Below are 22615 nucleotides of genomic sequence, written 5' to 3'. Positions count from 1 at the left end.
AGGCTCTGTAGTGGATTCTGGGAGTAATTCTAATAAATCATTATGAACATTCCTATCCATATAATTAATTTTCCTAGAAAATGCTTTCTTAGGAGGCATCTTTATAGTATTGAAAGAATTGGAATGCCATAGATGGTGTAATATGAGTACTTACTTGACTTGCTAAACTTTTTCTTCTCTGAACCTTTGTAATTGATCTCGAACAACTAAGGAATAGCTTCACATCTTTACCAAGTTTAACACAATACAATCAACAGGCTCTTGTGCTTAGAAAACTTGCAATCTTTATTTGCGTGGGACTAAGATTAATGAAAATCTCCTATTTTATACTCTCTTTCTCCCACACACAGAGATTTCATTCATCATAAATGCATAGAATAAAGAAATAGAGTGGCATCACACTTTCTTTTAAATTTGCACCATTGATCCTTAAAAAATCCTATGATCCGAGAATGAAAACTAGGCTGATAGTTTTCTTCTTAACATGCTGGCAATCAAGCCAATAAAATGTCTCTAGCTATACCTTTCCTTCAATACTAGTGTTTCAAACTAGGGCCATGGGTGATTGAGGACATGTGTCATAAACTCACTACCTCTCTATACTTAACTTTTGAGCACCTTTCTATAGTGAGTATGTGACAACCACTGATTATGTTTTGATCATGTGGAAAATATTTGAAACAACTTTTAAGAGAATGATGGTGGGTCTCTCATTCACTAACTCGCTATACATAATCTTCGCACATCTTTCCATAGAAAATTAACGAGTATCATTGATCCATGTATGATCTCATGATCATAATTCTTGATATGGTAGGTGGGTCCAAGTACTACTATTGCTGAGCTAGCTTAACACACTGGTACACACATATATATTGCTTTAACCCATGGTGACATCTCATGTCCTTGGCCTTGATTTCATTATTATTTTCAGGCAAGTCACTACATCGCTACCAAAAAAATCACTAACTACCTGACTAGCGATATAGCATTCTGACACATTCAGAAGTTCCAGCTTACAAATGCTCAGTAGGATGCCACCATTTCATTTGATCTGCATAGTTTAGCTTTGTCATGTCACTCGATTGGGCCCACCTTTAAGGGTTTTTTGTTACATCACTACTTTTTGACTAGTCGCTACATTGCTATGCTGAACACTTGAGCACCTTGCCATAGTGAATATGCGACAACTGTAGATTCAAATTAGATTTGATGGCAAGTTAAAAACCCTTTTTTAAAAGACTCAACAACAACCTCAAAGCAGGTGGGAAAAGAATATTCGCTCCTCATTTTTAAAACATTCGTGCCAAGATAAAATTTAAAGAACCAAACCTAGGGTTTTTCAATTTTTTTTTTTAAAGGTATCAAAATATACTAAACCAAAACCTAAAAACCTATGACTTAACATACAAACTCACATCTGATTATTTTTACCATGATTCTAAGAAAATTTGACACATAAAAAATCAGACCAACACATACATAGTAGTACCTATTGGAAATCTAATTGAAGAGCTCATTGTTGTTGAAGATCAAAGAGGGAGATTGTTGCAAAAGAATGTTTTCAATCATTATTTTTCCATTGATGTCAAACTTGCTATTTGTAGGGATGATATTTTCTTATATGATCCAAGCACTATCACTTAGTTGATTGATGAAGAGGATTTGATCAACAAGATGTAACAAGAGCACCTAAAGGAAAAGGTTGAGTTATGATGTTGTAAAGAAGTGCAAGGAGTAGTTAAGAGAATGGTTAAGTAATGTATTGATGACATACTTAAAGATACACAGGTTGGTCACACTTAGATATATTGGAGGAACAAGGATGACTACAAAGCTTTAACTAAGATCATCAATAGTTGATGAGCAAGTTAGTTGAAGCTAAGAAAATTCTTAGTAGAAGCCAAGTAACAAACATTTCCAGTGTGTGCTAAGTGATCTAAAAATCCTATGGACTTAGGTTGGCCTAATAGCCATTGACGATAAAAGTAAGTTTGAACCTTAGGACAATGTAAAGGAAGTTGTGTTAAGTTTGGTAATGATGCACCATGTCTTGTGAAACATAAAGAATCAATAAGATTAGCTGATAAGATCATAAGTGATAATGCTTATTGGGTTGAAGGACTTAATTATAATTTTTAAAGTGTGAAATAGTTGAAAAATTTAGGCTACAAAATTGAATTTTTGTACAAGAAGGCTAAGATCTGCAATGGTTTTGGTGAATTGATTAGAAGTGGAGACCAAACTAGAGGTAACTTGTTCTATCTAGACCTATCTAATGATACATGCTTGTTTGCACAATGTGATGACATTTGGTTATGTCATAAGAGGCTATGCCCTATAAAATTTTACAACTAAAGAATGATGACTATGATGTTTCTTAAAGAAAAATCTAATGCATTTCAAATGTTTAAGTGGTATTTGGCTAGAGTTGAAAAGAAAATAGGTAAAAAAAATTAGTGTTTGAGATCTGATAGAGGAGGTGAATTCATATATGAACAATTCAACACATTGTACAATGATAGTGGAATCAAGAGATAGATGTATGCATAGAGAACCCCTCCATAGAATGATATAGCTAAAAGGAGGAATAGACCAATCATGGACTACCCTAGGACATTGATGATGGAAATGAATGTTGCACCTAAGTACTAGAGAGTACCTGTAAGTACTGTAGTTTATACCTTGAACAAAGTACAAGTCAAGAAAGGTACAAATATCACACCCTTTAAGTTATGGTATGGGTATCCACCTAATGTGAAATATTGTAAATTTTTTGGAAGTAAATTATATATATTGAAAGATAATAGACCTAGAAAACTATTCCTAGGATATTCTACTAAGAGAAATTTATATAACTTTTTGAATTCTAAAAATAACAAAGTTGTGAAAAGTGAAAATGTGAAAGTTGATGAATATGTAGAAAAAAATGAAGTTGAGTGTAAGAAAGAACCTAAAGATTACAAAAATTTAATATACATAAACGAAGGTGAGCCCAACATCTTACCCAAACTTGAGAAGAAAACTATTGAGTAGTAACAACCAATGCATGTCGAGTTATCACAAAAATATGCCAAGCATCAAGCAATTGGTGTCAAGTGTCAGGAATACCAAGCATCAGCAATTGATTTCCAAATAGACAGATGAACAAGCAAAGATAGATAAAGTGCTACCTAAAGCTAATCTACAAGATGAAACTAAAAAAGAAGTGAGAAGACCCAAGCCTACACTAGAAAAATATGTAAGAAGACATTATGTACCTAATCAAATCATTTGAGAGAAAGATTCTAGATTTACAAAAAGGAACAAGTTGAGGAACCAAACATGCCTAATATGTGAATTTTATTCCAAATTAGTGAAGGATACTTTGGAGAATTAAAAATGGATTCAAGAAATGAATGAAGAGATTAAGGAGATAGAGAGGAACACAACTTGGTCATTGGTACCTAGACCAAAGGACAAGAATTTTATTGGTACAAAGTGGGTATTTAGAAACAAGCTAAATGAGAAAGGTGAAGTTAAAAGAAACAAAGCAAGACTAGTTTGTAAGGGATATGCACAAGAAGGTATTGACTATGAGGAGACATTTTCCCATGTTAAAATATTAGAAGGAGTGAGAACTCTACTTGCATATTATACTTAGAAAGGATTCAAAGTGTATCAAATAGATATCAAAGCTACATTTCTAAATGGAATACTAGAAGAAGTCTATATTAAACAACTTGGAGGATTTTTTGACCCAAACAAAAAAGATATGGTATGTAAGATGCACAAAGAACTATATGGATTGAAACAAGACCCTAGAGCATGGTATGTAAGGTTTCACACATATTTGGTGAAGATTGGTTTTGCAAGGACCAATGATAATAAAAATCTATACTTGAAGACTGAATCTAGAAAAGAGACACTGATGACTAAAATATTTATGGATGATATCATATTTGGAGGGAAATATGCATTCTGTAATTCATTTGCAAATGAAATGAGGAAATAATTTTAAATGTCTATTTTTGGAGACATCAAGTTCTTTGTTGATTTGCAAGTAAATCAAATGAAGAAATGAATCTACACTACACAATCAAAGTATATCAAGGAGATACTGAAGAAATTTGGTATGGAAGACTCAAGACTAGTTGGAACACCTATGCTATTGGACATAAAATTTTAAGGAATAATGATTCTACTAATGTAAATCAAACCTTGTATAGATCAATGATTGGAAAGCTGTAATATATTGTTCATAGTAGACCAAATATTGCACTAGCAGTTAGGATAATTGCTATATTTTCTACAAATCCTAAAGAGAATCACATGATGGTGGTGAAAATAATACTGAGATATCTGAAAGGAACAAAGGACTATGGATTGTATTAAAAGAAGAATGAAAAATTTGAACTAAGAGTATATACTTATGTAGATTGGGCTAAAAATATTGATGATAGAAAGAGTAGAAGTGGTGAAGCTTCCTTTCTAGGAAAGAGACTAGTTTCATGGACAAATAAGAAGAAAATGTGCATTTCCCAATCTACAATAGAAGCTGAATATGTAGTTGTAGTAGTTAATTTTTTTAACATAGTGTGGATCAAGCAATTATTGAAATGAATGAAGGAAGAGATCACTAAACCTATTGTTATATTGTGTGACAACACAAGTGTTTTAAGCACATCTAAGAATCATGTGATGCACATCAAGACCAAGCACATTAGTATCAAGTATCATTACTTGAGATAGTTGGTACAAGATAAATAAGTAAGGTTGGAGTATGTGAATACAAAGGAAAAAATAGCTGATATATTCACATAAGGTTTACCTTAGGATGAACATGAATATCTAAGAGGTAAATTGGGGGTGATTCCCCTAATTGGGGCTACTTAAGCCAGACTGGAATGCTTTATGAAATGATTTAATGAAAATATCTTACAAATTGATGTAGAAGGCCACACTTTAGGACTTGCCTAAGGTTATGAAATAATAAGCACAAGATGTTAAATTAGTCATAAGAAAGATGATGATAGAAGGAGAATCTAGTTTAGAGAATTGAGAAAGAAATATATACATGTTGAAGATGTATCTAACAAAGTTAATTGAAGATGTTTAAGTGTATTTATAATTGTTGTCAAAGAGGGAGAGTTTATGCAATTACCATAAGAAGCATGAATAAAGATGAGATGAAGGTCATTTATCAAAGAGGGAAAGAAGTTAAACAATTACTTATGTAGTAATAAGAAATATAGAGAGATTATATAGATACCTATCAGAGAGGGAGATCATGTTCTGATATGATAGAAGAAGTTGTGAGGTATTGCATATCAAGGCTATGTAGATGATAATTAGAATGAAAATAATAGATGAGATTAGAGAGAGATTGTTGGACACTGAGATGAGAACCAGAATGAAACAAAAGATATTAATGAAGATCTATTTACTAAACATAGAGGGAGTTAATTGAAGTAAGTCAAGTGTTTTGGATTGCATGGTAACTAGAAGTGTTTTCATTAATTCCAAAGAGAGAGATTTTTGTTAACTATAATTGGAATAATTATTATGTTTTTATTGATGTTAAACCTTATTAGTGAGACAATTTATACATGAGTAGAGTGTCATATCAAGATGATCAACAAAGAGGATTTACAAAGAAGAGATAACAAGAAGACCTACTAGAAAGTTTGAGCTATGTGGAACTATGATGACCACTTGATCAAGTTAGACCTTGACATGATAATATTTTGTATATTCATTAATATGAGTGAAAAATATGGTTTCTAGTTCTACCCAGTTGGTCAGGTATGAGAATTTTCCCAATTTTTAGGATGAGGGTTTGGGATTTCACACTGTTATGCTAGCTATTTTTGCATATGGTGTTCAAACCTAAGTTTTATTGGATTTCCATGGATTTTATACCCTAAGACCAACTAGATTTTAATTTTAAATTTTTTGAGTTTTGAGGTTTTCACGTCGATTTGCATGTCAACCTATTTTATCAGGTTTGCTTAGCATGATGTTGCTCATGGACTTGGATTATCTGTACAATGTCAGTAAAACCAATGATGCACTTTAATGTTGCACTGGGATGTGTGCCACATCTATACTCATGAGATTATATTTGGTTGAGTGTTATTTTTCTTGTGTTCTCATTGAACCCTTGTTTTATGATCTTTGTCATGGTGGTGTACCACACATGAGCATGTGTATGTGCATTTGTTGGGTGACTTGCGAGGCCCAAAATCTCAATTTTTTTTGGCAAAGTTGTGTTCATTGGGGTTCAATTGGTAATATGCATACCTATGGGTACTCATCATGTCATGAGCATGGGTATTTAGGGTAGCATGGAGGAGCTTCTCTCGCAACCATGGTGACTATTTCCCATAGGGTTGGCGTAAAAAAGTTCTAAACAACTGATATCTAAATTAATTAATTGGGTAATAAATTTAAGATAATAAAATGTTATGTGAGCACCTGGTTAAGTCCAAACACATAGGATGTGCACCTCCCTAGGGGAGTTGGTGCTACTAGGATGTGCACCTCCTATGAGGGAGTTGATGCTACCAATACTAGCTTGGGCTACTCGATGCCAAGTAATTTACCCTCCAGAAAGTAGCTACAAAGTTACCCATAAACAATTTGACCAAGACCTATTCCACTTGCATTATCTCATGATCTTGGTTGCAATCCTCTTTATTATTTGACATGAGAGTTAGCCATGGATGTTTTCTTTTTGTGTGTTGTAGTTGGATCATTATCTTTGTCAGCATGATGGGAGTGGACCTATGGGCTCCACATGGTTGGGAGGTATAGATACCTATACCATTATTGGGGACTGGTGTATAGAGACAATGTTTTATTCTAGTGTGAGCGGTGCTTAAAGTTTTACTTGGTACTTCAAGTTTCTAGAGTATGTTTCCTTGTGATTTATGCTTTTATTTGCAATGCTTGGATATCATGTTTAGATAATGCTAGTTATTTGATGCATTCCTTTATTATGATGTTTAGCATATGATTAGATGATGATTTTAGGTAGAGTATCTATTGCTTTAGCATTTTATCATGTTATATCTTCTTGTTCTTAGGATATTATTATGCTATAGTAGTGACACCCTCATAAGATAACTCTGGCTATCCAATTTATAGTTTGGGATGTTACACACGGGGGATGAGTAGGGCCTTAGATGTCTCATGATGATATTATGGTTGGGAGGAACTATGCAAGAGTTTAGTTGTTTTTGTACATTGTTATGTTTCATTCCACACACTTTTCATTCACTACTTTGTGTTAGATGGCTAGTTTTGTTTCCATCTTGTTCTCTTGTGTTCGAGTGTCCAAGCCTCAATTTGTGGATCTAGTACTCCCTAACATAAAGGAATTTTTTTTCCTAATTTTTTGTCTATCATTTTCCCTAATTTCTATTATACTTCCTCACATAAAAGAAGTGTTTCCTTTCTCAAGAATGTGTTCTCTCACATGAGAAAGAATTTTCTTGCACAAAGTGTAGTGGAAGCTTGCACAAGATTGTACTCTCTCACACAAGACATGGCACTTCCTCGTGTTATTTTGAGAATTATTTCATAGGAGCCTTGGAAATAGAGTGGAGAGAATTTTTGGCTGATCCAAGCATTTCCTCACATGGGAGGGTAATTCCTCATGTGGCTTAGTGTACTTTCTCACATAGAGAGGTACTTTCTCATGCAAAACTGTAGAAAATAGGGGGTATCTTGTCTATTTTTTGGGGAATTCCTATTAGTGATTTGAGTACCCTTTACATTTTCTCATATTTCTAGGCTCTGATAGATCAGATATTTTAGGTTCTATCATTATTTATTTTTCTTTTCTTTTGGTTTGAGTAGGTCAATTGGTAGTGACACTTAGAGATTCATTGGTTTCCTAGATTAATTGGTTTAGTCTTCCATTACAATCTTATGATACTTGTATGTTGATTGTCACATATATCCATAATTGTTTAAATATATATATATATCTTGGACTTTATTTATTCTTATTCCAAGGATCTCTAGGTAGGACATTACATATGGTATTAGAGCCCACACAACAACATTTGGATCTTTGTGTTATGCTCCCACTATGATATTTCTTTGAGTGTGTATATTGTTATCTTGTGTTTTCTTATATTTGATATTTTGCTTTGGTTCATGCTTTTGACTCTTATGATTGTGATTTATGAATTTGACCTTATCTGTTACTTCCATAATGATGTCTTCTATATGTAGACTTGGTGGTTGTGGTAGTAATCAATGAAATAACCATGAAAAAGAACACCAAGAGGAGGAATGTCAGGTTGGTGGGGAATAACAGGGTAACAATGATCAAGGTGGCATTGATACCTTTTCTACAATAGATTATAGCCTAGTTGGGACCTCATGTGGAGGAACACCAATAGTATTGTGACCTGGAAGAGGGATCTCATTATGTATATTCCCATATTAGATCATAGAGAGGAACATGCATGTGAATATTCTTGCAAGCCACTTGGTGGTAGAAGGCACCATTATGGAGATTGAGACCATGATGGTGATGGTTCCATCCATTTGAACATTATGAAATTTCATTAGTAGTCTAAATCATCATTTTATGATGGTAAGGGAGGTGACCTTAGGGCTAAGACTTGGTTACTAGATATGTAACATTGCTTTTCCATGTATCCATACACAACCAACTTGAGAGTCTATTGTGCAATCATATAACTAAGAGATCACACATCTATTTGGTGGAATATAGAGGGGCAAAAACTTTATATCAATATAGTAGACCTCACCTAGGAGATCTTTGAGGAGAGATTTTGTGAGAGGTTTCTATCCCCTTAGTTTAGGGAGTCTTGTGGTAATGAGTTCTACAAGATTAAATAGGGGAACATGTCCGTGGACCAATATGAGATTAGATTCTTTGAGCTCAAGAAGTACTCATGTTATTATCATGAAGAGCTACTCCTTACTCAACATTTTATCTAAAGTCTTAAGGACTCCATTATTGGAGAGTTTCACATGCATCTACCCTAGACACTTATCCTTGCTATGGAAAAGGCATGGATTTCAAAGAGTTATTTGGCTAAGGGTTTTAGTGGTAAATTAGGTTCTTAGAACTATAGTGCATAGACTTCAAGGTAGGATGCATAGTTTACTCAGTCCTTAGGAATGGACCAAACCCACTTAGCACCCTCACATGGTGGTAACTATCACAAAAATCATAAATGAGGAAATTGGTCAAAGGGTGGAAAAAATTTAGGTTTTTAAGGAAAGAAAGGAGATGATGAGAGCCATGGCCATAAGTCTTGGCAGAATCACCCTTCTCAAAGTAATTAGTAGAACTCTATCAAGGGAGGTGCACCATATTCTAGTGCAACCTAGGGTGGATGTGGATGTAGTTCCAGCTTTGTAGGAGAATGTTATTCTTGTGGTTATCTCAGCCATAAATCAACGAGATGTCTTTCAAAGCCTTTCTCAAGACCTAGTAGATGTCCATCTAGGTTGAAGCCTATTGTGGGAGATTTAGTTAGGATCCATTGAGTATTTATGGTGGTTGATAACCATCAAGCTGAGCACCAGGGTGCTATAGTTGAGGCTACTAGTACATTGCATGGTATTTCATTTTCAGTATTATTTGACTTGGGTGCTTCAAATTATTTTATTTCACCATCTCTTGTTCAAAAATGCGGGCTAGTGGTACATCAGGTTGATAGGTGGCAAGTCGAGTTAGCCATAGGATCTAAAGTGATTGTAGACTTACTAGTCAATAGTTGTAGATTGGATTTGGGTACCTTCACCACCATAGTGGATCTTTGTATCTTACTGCTAGGATCATATGACATTATGTTGGGTATGGATTGGTTGGCCACCCAGTAGTTGAATATTTATTGCAAGCATAAGTTGGTATTTCTTTTGATGACATAGGTGGGTAGGTGGAGCTTTTAGGGGTCTAGAGACTTATCTCACTTTAGATGATCTTAGCTAACCAGCTAAAGTAAAGTCTTCAAAAGGGATGTCATATGTTTGTAGTCCCTGTTAGTGATCTTGATGATGTTAAGAGCCATAAAATGGCACTTGATGATCACACACTCCTTCATGAGTATGCACACATGTTTTCTGATGAGATACTAGGTATGCCACCACAATGTGACATTGATTTCTAGATCGATCTCATATCAGGTGCAGAGCTGATGTCATGAGCTCCTTATGGCATGACTACTCAAAAGTTGAGTGAGCTCAAATTTTAGTTGGAGGAATTTTTGACCAAGGTCCATATTCATCCTAGTGTATCCCCATGGGGTGCACCAATAATCTTTTTGAAGAAGAAAGATAGATCTTTGCATTTATGCATTGACTACTAGCAGTTGAATAAGGTGACAGTGAAGAAATGGTATCCATTACCAAGGATAGATAACTTGTTCGATCAGACAAAGGTAGTGCAAGTTTTCTCAAAGACTAATCCCAATTTGAGATATCATCATCTTCATATTCATGAGGCCAACATTCATTAGACAACTTTTTTTAGACTATATAGGCATTATGAGTTTGATTGTACCCTTTGGGTTAATCAATGCATCATCGGTGGTCATGAGTTTGATGAATAGAGTATTTATTACATACTTCAGTTGGCATGTCATTGCATTCTTGGATGAAATATTGATCTATTCTTAGACTATCAAGGAACATGAAGTCCATTTACGCCAAGTGTTGTAGTGCTTGTGAGATCATCAGTTGTATGGAAAATTGGGTAAATGTGGATTCTTCCACTTAGAGGTGATGTATTTAGGACATATCATTATTGGTAATGGTATTGTAGTAGATTTGGAGAAAATTTGAGATATCATGGATTGGCCGGTACCCACTAATGTTATTGAAGTTTGTAGTTTCATGGATTGGTAGGCTACTACCATCGGTTCATGAAGGATTTGTCACGTGTGGCTCTTCCCATCACTTCTCTCCAATAGAAAGGGAAGAAGTATGTTTGGTTAGACCAGTGTGAGGCAAAATTTAATGCTCTTAAGGAGTGTTTGATCAATGCACTAGTCCTTGCAGTGCCCTACCCTATAGGTGATTTTATGGTTTGCACAGACACCTCATTGGAAGGTGTGCATGTTGTTAGAGTTTAAAAACTACTAGGCAAAAAAATACCTGATAATAGAATGTAGATGAAAAATCTCAATCTAAGGGTTAGCTACTTCCTATATTTAACTAAGATTGCTTCAGATCTGGACCCAACATTAACAAAATTAGAGGGATTCTCTACTCTTCAAGCTTTACATGGCTTAGGCAGGTGAACCTTAAGGATTGGAATGATTGGGTACTTGATATTTTCTATTATAATTTACTTAGGGATATTATTTTCTTCAAAAATCAATCCCCTATAGTAGAAATGGTCAAAATTCTTCTTGAACTTGCAAATAGCTCTTAATTATAGCAGCTAACTATGACACACAGAGAAGTATTCCAAATAAGTGTTGACCAAGAGATTTATCATCAAACAATAAAGTAAAAGTTGATTTGATTTTAATTTTATATTTCATGCAACCCCATGATTTCTTCAATATGAAACTCAATAAATTATCAATGCCCTATCCATTGGTATTCAGAGTCTACCCAATAAACTTTGACCTAATTAATTGCATTAAAATCAATTATATCGGCAATTAATCCTAAATCCCATTCTTATGAATATCCTTCTTATATGAATGGAAATCCCACAAATTTATTGAAGAATTTACTTAATTCCTTGAATTAAAAGCAACAACAAATTGATATACAACCTATCCTAGTTGTATTAAATTGCATGAACCTTGCTCATACAATTCCAACATAACCAACACATAAAAATGGAGATAGAATTTAGAGAATTTTTTTTGGAAAAATATCCATTTTGTATTAATTCTCCTTGAAAATCATACAATACTGGTATATACTAAAAAATACTTCAAGACATGACAACTTATTATTCAATGTTCACTTGTATTCTCAGATTTGTATTGAATACATCGCAAAAATTAACATCAAGACTGACTGGACCGAATGCAAATAACACAACACTAAAAATTGCATGGATTCAGACGATCCTCTAGCCTTGAATTATCTAATATGAGATGCAAAAAGCTTCAAGCTTAGAGGAAAAAAGATAGCTCTCCTTAACACAAAAATATTTACAAAGGGGACAAAGATGTCATTATCACAAAAAGACAAAAATTTGTCACTGTCCTTGTTTCTTTACAAAAAAATATCTTTATCATTCATCTTCTTGTGGTGGGACCTGTATATGAGCAATGTTAGTATGCTAATAGAAACCAAATTTAAATAAAGCTTCTACAAACTAAACAAAATTCATAAACTTCAAGATAGACTAAGATGAGCTCTCAATTGAAAATATGAGCCATTAATGGGCTCTCTCAATGAGAAGCTCTCTTGTTGAGTGGCTTTATCTAAATGGATAGGATGTATGCTCAATATGCTTCCAAAGGCTTCAATGGATGATTGTGGATTTTTGGTGTAGATAGATGGCTTTAGTATGGATTTGGCTCTCAAAATAGCATTATAACTTTACTTCATGGATTGTGTTATTTTGTAAAGGGCAAGGATACAATTTATAGGCAAGAGGCTTGAGGGATTGAGGGCTAAGATGTAATGATGGGAAAAAGCTCATGGAGGGCTTAGATTGCATGAGAGGAGAGAACATGGATTGTGCTTCCTTACAACCAATCAAGGAGTGACACATGTCACATGGTGAGAGGATGGAGGAAAGGGGAAGGATGAGTCAACAAAGGAGGCTAAAGGGATAAAATCTTCATAAAGACCCTTCATAAGTGCTTTGTAAGAACATTTATGACTTTGTGGGCTTTATAAAGTTTTGTGGTTGAAGATATTTGTGAGAGATACCATGAAATTCGAATTTGAGGGTTTAGGGGGGTTTTAAGCTTGCTTAGGGTTGTAAAAGTGATTAGAGGAAGGGTTAGAGATGGCTTAGGACTAGGCAAGTGAATGGCAAGTGGATTGCAATTAATGAGGGTAGGTGAAGGAGGAGATATTTGTTAACTTTGCCTTGAGTTAGCAAGTCTTAACCCATGTTTAGGGAATGTGACAAGGTTAGGAGGGGATTAGGATTAGGGTTAAAGACATCTTCTAGAAGAGTCTAGGCTTTGGATGAGGATGAAGACTTTCTAGAAGAGTCTAGAACTTCCTAGGATAAGATTTTATGAAATAAATAAAGTTTTATTTATTTCAAGGGTTTGGGTTGAAGAGATATTTATTAAAATATTTTTAATAAACATTAGGATTAATATTTAATCTTGATTAAATATTTTGAGTTGGGATTAGGGGTAGGAAATGATGGGATTAGCCTTTAATTAAAATTAAAGAAAGATTAGAAGATTTTGGAAGAGGTTATTGGTCTTAAAAAAATTGGCCAACTTTTAGAAAAAAAATTAATTGATTATTTATTTTGGAATTTTTGGTCAATTTATTAATTAAATAATTAATAAATAAGGAAATAATGTTTAAATAAGATTTAAACATTTTTGGGAGGGATTCTTTAATTAAATATTTTTAATTAAGATAAAGGGATTTAATGGTATAAAAATTAAATAATTAATTAATTAATAAATGATGATGTCATCAGAATTTTTTTAGAAAATAAAAATACTTTATTTTCTAAAAGTTTTTTAGGTGTCTACATTTTGCCCCTCTTTGATGTGATGTTGCAAGTGGCATGACATCAAAGATAAGAAAATAAGATGCCCAAGGCTAGAGCAAAAGAGGAGAGAATGGACTATGAGATGCCCCCTCAAGAAGGTGGTGGGGAGAGAAAGCGAGGCTCGATGACTTCTTGAAAAGTACAAGAATCTGAGATGAGCAAGAAGACTCAGATTTGCTTACGAGAAGAGGTTTGGTTAGCTCAAACTCTCACTACAGGAGAATGATAAAGGGAGAATCAGAGGCACAAGAGGAAGCAAGCTTAAGATCTCAGGGATTGCAGAGGATGAAGGAGCAGAGCGCTATAAAATGAATCTAGGATGGGGAGATGGATGAGGGGATTACAAAAGCTGATGCAATAGGATTTCAAAGAGTCAGATTGGCAGAAGATGGGTTTCGGAGATCCCTAGGACTAGGATTGTGGATCTCGAAAGATGAGGCTTGGTGGATTGATTTGGATTGGTGGATCCCTAAGACTAGGATTGTGGATCCCTAAAGCTAAAGGTGAGGAGTGATTCAAAGAGATACTAATGCATAAGGTGGGGTAGGAGAGACAGATGTTGGATATGGACGGGGGATAATGGAGATGAAGGAAAACTATTGAAGCTTTTTGGGCGAGCGGGATACTTCAAAGAGAAGTACCACCACGTAGTTGAGCACTAGATTTGCTATAGGACTATTGGTTAATTTCCAAGGTTAGCAAGAACATCAAGGCCTTTTCACCAACCATCCAAAGGACTGACAAACTAACTCAAAACAAACACACAAGGATTGCCCCAAAATCACACATGAATCCTAGAGGAAGCAGCATGGAAACGACACTGGAGAACCCACAAGCAGAAAAGAAAAACAAACGAAAGACCTGATCAAGACCTTACGCTCTAATTGCCCCATTCGTAGCATACCATGATATGGAAGATCATGGTAACCTTGAGGAGGGAACAAGGAGATTGCTTGAAAAAGATACTTCAAGACCCAAAAGGGAAGATCCCAAATCAAAAGAAAGTGAAAATCCAAAAGAGAGCCGTTTGCCAACGAGATGGGTAGGAAAAGGTACTAACAGATCAAGATCAGGCATGAGGAAAGCTATATCTTGCAAGGACCTATCAGAGAGCACCGAAGCTGGTGGATTTGGATGAGTGATGCGTCTGGCAAGCTGAACTAAGAAAGATAACACTTTGGTGATAGGAAATCTAGCTAAAGGATACGTTCGAATAGCTAACCAAGATGTGCGATGGGTGCAAGATGTTGATCAAGGATGAACTGACACGAATGCTAGATAGATGCAATGGTACTAAGCTAAAGAGGATGTACAAGCTGACAGACCAAGATATTTACAAGTGAGCTAATCAAGATATGGTACAAGCTAACAGACCAAGATAGTTACAAGTAGGCAAAAGCTCAGGATGATAGGATAGCAGGATGGTTTGCTGTTGTGCAAGCTGCGAAAGCTAAGGGTGGGGTGATAGTAAAAGATATGGATTTGGCAGGATGCATCCAATGATGATGAGAGATTTTGTGACCAAGGATAGCTAGAGGAGCAGGATGAGATGGCTGGATAGGATGGTAGATAGCTAGGATTATGATGGATATAAAGAGATGACATTGGGTTTGCATGAGGATAGCCTAGAGCTAGATACCAATGACAAGGGAGGATGGACAAGACAAGATCTCCAAGGAATATAGTGCCCCCAATCAGAAGATAACATGCAGAAGGAGGTCTTATGATGGATGTGATAGGATTGAAGCTAGGATGGAAAAAGCTGAAGGGGCTAGGGAGATGGATGATAGCTGAGATGATTGGCTGCAACTGCATAAGATTAGTGGGTGGTGTGAGATGGAAGCTGGAGGATGGAGTATAGGTGGATAGATTGGAAGATGGAGTTGGATGTCAAGAGATGACCAAAAGCATGAGAGTGATAGGCTAAGCTGGGGATGGCGGGATTACGCATGATGCTTGCTTTCCAAGTTTTCATCATGGTACTTGTCCAAGGCACTTGAATTGCCAAGTTTTCACCAGTGGATGCTTTATTTTTCTTTTCTTTTTTGACTTTTTGACTTTGGATGTAGCTGGAATGATTTTGGCTTTCTTCGGCTATTTTGGCTATTTTGGGATTTTTCACTGGCTGTTGGAATGTTCAATTTTGTTGCTAGTTGTTGGTACACCGGATGTGTGATTTATGCAATAGATTGGATTAGATGGGATCGATGGTAGGAGATGAAGGGGTGAAAAGGTCGGAAAGGAGCATGAGATGGGGATGCTTGCAGGATCAACATTGGCACATGTTGGGATAGGTGTGAAAAGAGCATATGGGGGATAGATGGTAGATGTGGGCTTGATGGTGGATTTTTGGGAGCGTGCTTGGGGATATAGGCACCCAAGATGGAGTTAAGAGAAGGGGGACATGAGTCATGGGATGGGGGATTAGCAATGGTGGATGCCATTATGCATTGGGTTTCAACTTTTTTCTTTGGGATCCACATGGTTTTGGTTTTTCTTTTCATAGGCATTTGCATTATTTTGCATTCTTTGACTGGATTTTTGCTTTTTGGAGTATGTCTTTTAGAATAGACATATGATTGCCTAGGATGTGGATTTTTAGCTTTATGCATTTTGAAGTTGGCATTCTCATTGCTGTGGTAAGCTTTGGGAAGATGGTTAGGAGAAGCTTTGTGAGATGGAGAGGATATGAAAGAGCATGTAGGGGGATGATGATGGATGATGTGCCTTGATATGTGCCTTTTTTGATCTTGCATAGAAATGGATGGAATAGGATTTTTATGATGGCTGATAGGAGGATGGAGGATGGTAGATTTTGGGACATAGGGACCCAAAATGGATTTAGTAGATGAAGGGGGGATATGGTAGGTTGTTTTGGGTTGCAAAGATGGTGGAGGGGGGATGACATAAGATTTCTTGAAGGAGTGATGGGAGGCTGGCATGGTGGGCTTGGAGATAGGCTTGGTTTGGGGGTGTGGTGTACCAACACCTTTAGATGGTGAGCCTTTGGATACATATCCAAGACCATGAAATCCTAGTTTTTTTGTGCAATAATAGGCTCTCTGATTCCTTGCTCTTGTGGTCCTAAACCTTGACCTTGATAATGCCATCGTTTGAGCATTTGAACAAGCTGAGGAAACTTTTTGCTTGCAGAAAATGGTATAAGTGATTTATTAGGTGTATTGCAATGGGGAGATACTGTTCTTAATTCTTCTGCTGAGAGAGGGCCACCATGGATGAATGTAAGTGAACCAAGAGGGTAGATTATAGATGGTTGAATAGCTTGGATAGGTGGTAAGATGGAAGCATGGAGCAGGGGATATGGAAGGATAGGATCTTGATGTAGCTGGTGGGATGACAAGATATCTTGTAGTGGAGGAGATATGGCTTGAGGTTCTGGAGATGGAGGAGATGGTGACTGCACTATGGATGGAAGACATGGTACGATGATATCTTCATTTATGCTTTGGGGGATGTCAACATGCTTTTGGGAAGGATCTTGATAGGATTGGTCTAGAGTGGATGGTGCGATAGGAGGTGAAGGGATGGATTCTTCAAAGGAAGCAGATGGATAGATGGGAGATTCAGTAGTGGAAATGGGTGAGTAGAAGATGGATGCATAAGGGTCATTATGAGAGATTTGGGAAATGCTTGGAGGCGATGTGGATAGGATTTGGAGGGATTTGATAGGTGGTGGGATTTTGATGCTTGCAGGAAGTGGAAGGATTTTAAGCAATTTGATGGATGGTATGGGGATGATAGCTATGGGAGATGGAGGTGATATTATAGATGGGGAAGCTTCATCACTGACTACTTCACATGGTTGGATTAGATGACATGGCTTATCGACTGTTGGAGGCAACTTTTCTTGTATTTCCTCTAGGAGATTCCTTGGAGACTCGTGTGTCAAAGGTGGAGGTAGATTGATAGGAATAGCTAGTGTGATGGGGGTGGAAGATTGGAAGCTTGGTTGATTGGGTGATGGAGGGGAAGCTGGAATATCAGATGGCATGACTAGATAGTTTGGAATAACTCTTGGATTTTGGGGGATGCTTGGGGGAATGTTTCTAAGGCTTTCAATATACCCGTCATAGTCAACAAGATTTTCATCATCATTGGAATAGGAGGTGGTAGGAGCAAGGACAATGCGACCAAACACATCATGATAGGATTGGTACTTTATGCTTTGATGATGAGTTTGATGGGGATGGGGTCTTGCGTATGGATGAACACAGAAGCTCATGGTTGGATTTGGATTAAGCACAGATTTTGGATTGGCTGATGAAAGATTTCCTAGGGAGAGTCAAAGGTTCATGACAGACCTAAGGAGGATTGGCTAGAGATTTTTGGCTTTCCTGTGGATGGAAGACTTCAAGGGCATGCTATCAAAAACTGAGAGTTTTGCTTTCCTATGCACTGGATTGGTGGAGATTGTGTCAAACTAAGAATAGTCTAATGATCCTATGGGCATGACACGAGATTGATCACTTGTGGATCCCAACCTTTAGCTCAAGGTGATAAGGGATAACAGGTGACAAAGCTAGATTACCCTAGACAAAGCTCTGTCAGAGGGATAACCTTGGTGAGATTGGTTGATTGGTAGGATTGATTGGATAGCAAACTCTGCAGAGTAACAACAACTCTTTAAAGGCTTGGATGATTTTGGATTGGGTTGCAAGCTGGCTAGGGGGATGATTTGGATGGGCTTTGGATCTGGGATTTTTCTAAGGCAAAGAACTAGATAGATTCGGTTGCATCAGGGGAGCTTGGATGATTTTCTGATAAGGCAGTGACTATGCTAAGTATGCCTTGAGTTGGGAGATTTCTTCTTTTCTGGGATTTTGACCAAAATTGGCAAACATTCATTCAAAAGCTATGAACAAATAAGCAGAAAAAAGTTTTGAGAAAGCACGTCAAACACACCAACATCTTAGGAAGCTTTCTACAAGGATGAAATTTGGTTTAGCTAGGGAGTCCTCGATATACACAAGGTACATGAGGCCCAAATCTGTAGATGAAACCAAAAAGATGTCACACAGCCGAGAGGAGCGGTAACCCACTTCTCCTCTTTCACTTCTCAAGGGTATAAATTTCCTTGAGGCTTAGCCCGAGTGAAAAAATTTTGATCCCAAGAGAGGTGTCTTTGGATTCACCTCCCGATCTTTATACTCCGCCGGAATGCTGGAGTTGAGGTCATCCCAAGGGGTGATGAAATCCCCAAGTAGGCCTCCTAAAAAGCTAAGACAAGATTTTGGATCCTAATCTTATGCACCCAAGATGGCCTCGAAAGACGACAAGGGGAGAGAAGACTTGGATGATCTTGGGCTAAAAAACACGCTTGTTCTTTTACCAACTGACGCTTAAGTTTTCTGATCTAGACTTTGCAAGCACTCATGTTTAAGATACAATGTTTATTCCAACTTTTTAGCGTCGACAAAAATAAAATTGATCGAAGAATGTGAACAAGAAGAAGAGTTAGGGTCAACAAGAAGGTAAACCCGTGCGCCCGGAGGCCCTCCACGTCAAGTATCGATTGATTTTTTTTTAAGGCATTCAAGAGTGAGTGTGAGTTTATTTTAAGCCCAAAACAAAGGTGTGTGAGATTTGATTTCAAGCACGTGCCCGGAGGCCCTCCACGTCAAGATTTGTCCAATTTTTATGCCCAAATGAAGTGTGAGCGAGATTAATGTGCATTCAAGGAATTTTCTAACTTAGAAAAACCACTAAAAACCCAAGTGAGTGGAGTTTGATTTGCGTGGAGCACTTAACACCCTCTTAGGTGGACCCATCCCCATAGATGGCACTGAGATTGTAACCAATGGTTAAATTGATGGGTGATTAAAGAGGGTGAGTCCAATGACAAACTCACTCAAAGCATTTCTATTTGTTTTTATAACTTAAAAGATTACAAAAATGTAGATTCTTTTTATGCTCCAAAAGATGATTATCTAATCTATGGCATTCAAGATTGGATTTTTTGTTTTAATCATGCATTCATAAAAAAACAAACTTTGATTTTAATCCATGGCACTCAAGAGTGATTTTAGCAACATGCATTCAAAGACAAGTGATTAAACATTCAAGTTTTTTCCTTTGAGCATTCAAGATTGAGATTTTGTGTGTTGTTTTAAGAACTTTGAAGTGCTTTGTTTTAACCTTAGATCATTCAAGATTGTTTTGGACTCAAAAGTGAAAATGACTCTTTGGACTTTTCTTTTCATTCAAGATTTTGTGTTCTAGTTTGCATGTTTGAAGCCCAAAAATGATATTCCTAGATTGTTTTGATGCATGAAAAACTTAAGAAACATTCAAGATTTTGCAACAAGACATTTGTTTGGAACAAATAACAAAAGTTTTAGGACTCTTAGTTTTCACGAGATTTTTTTTTAAAAGAGCTTTAAAATATTTTCAAATGAGGTTCATTTTATCCTTGATTGATGCTTTGAGTTTGATTTAGATTTTAGTGTGCACTTAGTGTTGATTTTGAACCTTTTGAAATGGAAAATTCAATTTCTTTTTAAATTCTCAAAAATGAAGTGTTCCTAACTTCGCATGAATGCATCTAAAACTTTGATGTTGCAAGGATGCAAATGATTAGATTGGTTTAGTTTCACTTGTTAAATTTTTTTTTCTTTTTTGCAAATTTTTAATTTTTTAATGAATTTAAGTATGACTTGGGGGTTCATTTTAAGCACTAAAAAGAAGTGTGTATGATTTTGCTTCCTTAAAAAAAAAATGGCCAAGATCTCCCACAAGAAGAAGAAGAAGAAGTAGATGGAATAAGAAGAATATAGACAAGAAGAGGAAGAAGAATTTCAAGTGCTTTGTCCACCTATAAGCTTGAAAAATCTGCAAATACTATGAGATAGACTATGAGTTCCTTTGTATTCTTCATGCTCATGTGGACCTACAAAACCAATTTATACAATCCTACCAATCACAAAAACAAGCAAAATTAGCCAAAACCAGCAAATGACATACAAAACTTGACTAAAAAAGCTAATGAAGCTGACCCATGCGGGGTCCCACCGGGCGTGCCAAAATGTATATGAGCAATGTTAGTATGCTAATAGAAACCAAATTTAAATAAAGCTTCTACAAAATAAACAAAATTCATAAACTTCAAGATAGACTAAGATGAGCTCTCAATTGAAAATATGAGCCATTAATGGGCTCTCTCAATGAGAAGCTCTCTTGTTGAGTGGCTTTATCTAAATGGATAGGATGTATGCTCAATATGCTTCCAAAGGCTTCAATGGATGATTGTGGATTTTTGGTGTGGATAGATGGCTTTAGTATGGATTTGGCTCTCAAAATAGCATTATAAATTTACTTCATGGATTGTGTTATTTTGCAAAGGGGAAGGATCCAATTTATAGGCAAGAGGCTTGAGGGATTGAGGGCTAAGATGTAAGGATGGGAAAAAGCTCATGGAGGGCTTAGATTGCATGAGAGGAGAGCACATGGATTATGCTTCCTTACAACCAATCAAGGAGTGACACATGTCACATGGTGAGAGGATGGAGGAAAGGGGAAGGATGAGTCAACAAAGGAGGCTCAAGGGATAAAATCTTCATAAAGACCCTTCATAAGTGCTTTGTAAGAACATTTATGACTTTGTGGGCTTTATAAAGTTTTGTGGTTGAAGATACTTGTGAGAGATACCATGAAATTCGAATTTGAGGGTTTAGGGGGGTTTTAAGCTTGCTTAGGGTTGTAAAAATGATTGGAGGAAGGGTTAGAGATGGCTTAGGACTAGGCAAGTGGATGGCAAGTGGATTGTAATTAATGAGGGTGGGTGAAGGAGGAGATATTTGTTAACTTTTCCTTGAGTTAGCAAGTCTTAACCCATGTTTAGGGAATGTGACAAGGTTAGGAGGGGATTAGGATTAGGGTTAAAGACATCTTCTCGAAGAGTCTAGGCTTTGGATGAGGATGAAGACTTTCTAGAAGAGTCTAGAACTTCTTAGGATAAGATTTTATGAAATAAATAAAGTTTTATTTATTTCAAGGGTTTGGGTTGAGGAGATATTTATTAAAATATTTTTAATAAACATGAGGATTAATATTTAATCTTGATTAAATATTTTGAGTTGGGATTAGGGGTAGGAAATGATGGGATTAGCCTTTAATTAAAATTAAAGAAGGATTAGAAGATTTTGGAAGAGGTTATTGGTCTTAAGAAAATTGGCCAATTTTTAGAAAAAAAAAGAATAAATTATATATTTTGGGATTTTTGGTCAATTTATTAATTAAATAATTAATAAATAAGGAAATAATGTTTAAATAAGATTTAAACATTTTTGGGAGGGATTCCTTAATTAAATATTTTTAATTAAGATAAAGGGATTTAATGGTATAAAAATTAATTAATTAATTAATAAATGATGATGTCATCAGAACGCTAACCCTAATGTATATGAGAAATGTTAGTATGCTAATAGAAACCAAATTTAAATAAAGCTTCTACAAACTAAACAAAATTCATAAACTTCAAGATAAACTAAGATGAGCTCTCAATTGAAAATATGAGCCATTAATGGGCTCTCTCAATGAGAAGCTCTCTTGTTGAGTGGCTTTATCTAAATGGATAGGATGTATGCTCAATATGCTTCCAAAGGCTTCAATGGATGATTGTGGATTTTTGGTGTGGATAGATGGCTTTAGTATGGATTTGGCTCTCAAAATAGCATTATAACTTTACTTCATGGATTGTGTTATTTTGCAAAGGGGAAGGATCCAATTTATAGGCAAGAGGCTTGAGGGATTGAGGGCTAAGATGTAAGGATGGGAAAAAGCTCATGGAGGGCTTAGATTGCATGAGGTTTTTTAGGTGTCTACAGGACCAATTTTGTTGTAACAATTGTTTGTTGATCTTCTGCATTTGATGATTAGTTCACTTGCACTTATTATTCTTCTAGTTGTGGG

This window comes from Cupressus sempervirens, chromosome 3 (assembly GCF_028749045.1).
Source record: "Cupressus sempervirens isolate cs-2001-9-10 chromosome 3, ASM2874904v1, whole genome shotgun sequence".
Lineage (NCBI taxonomy): Eukaryota > Viridiplantae > Streptophyta > Pinopsida > Cupressales > Cupressaceae > Cupressus > Cupressus sempervirens.
The sequence above is the reverse complement of the archived record's forward strand: the minus strand, read 5'-3'. Positions refer to the sequence as shown.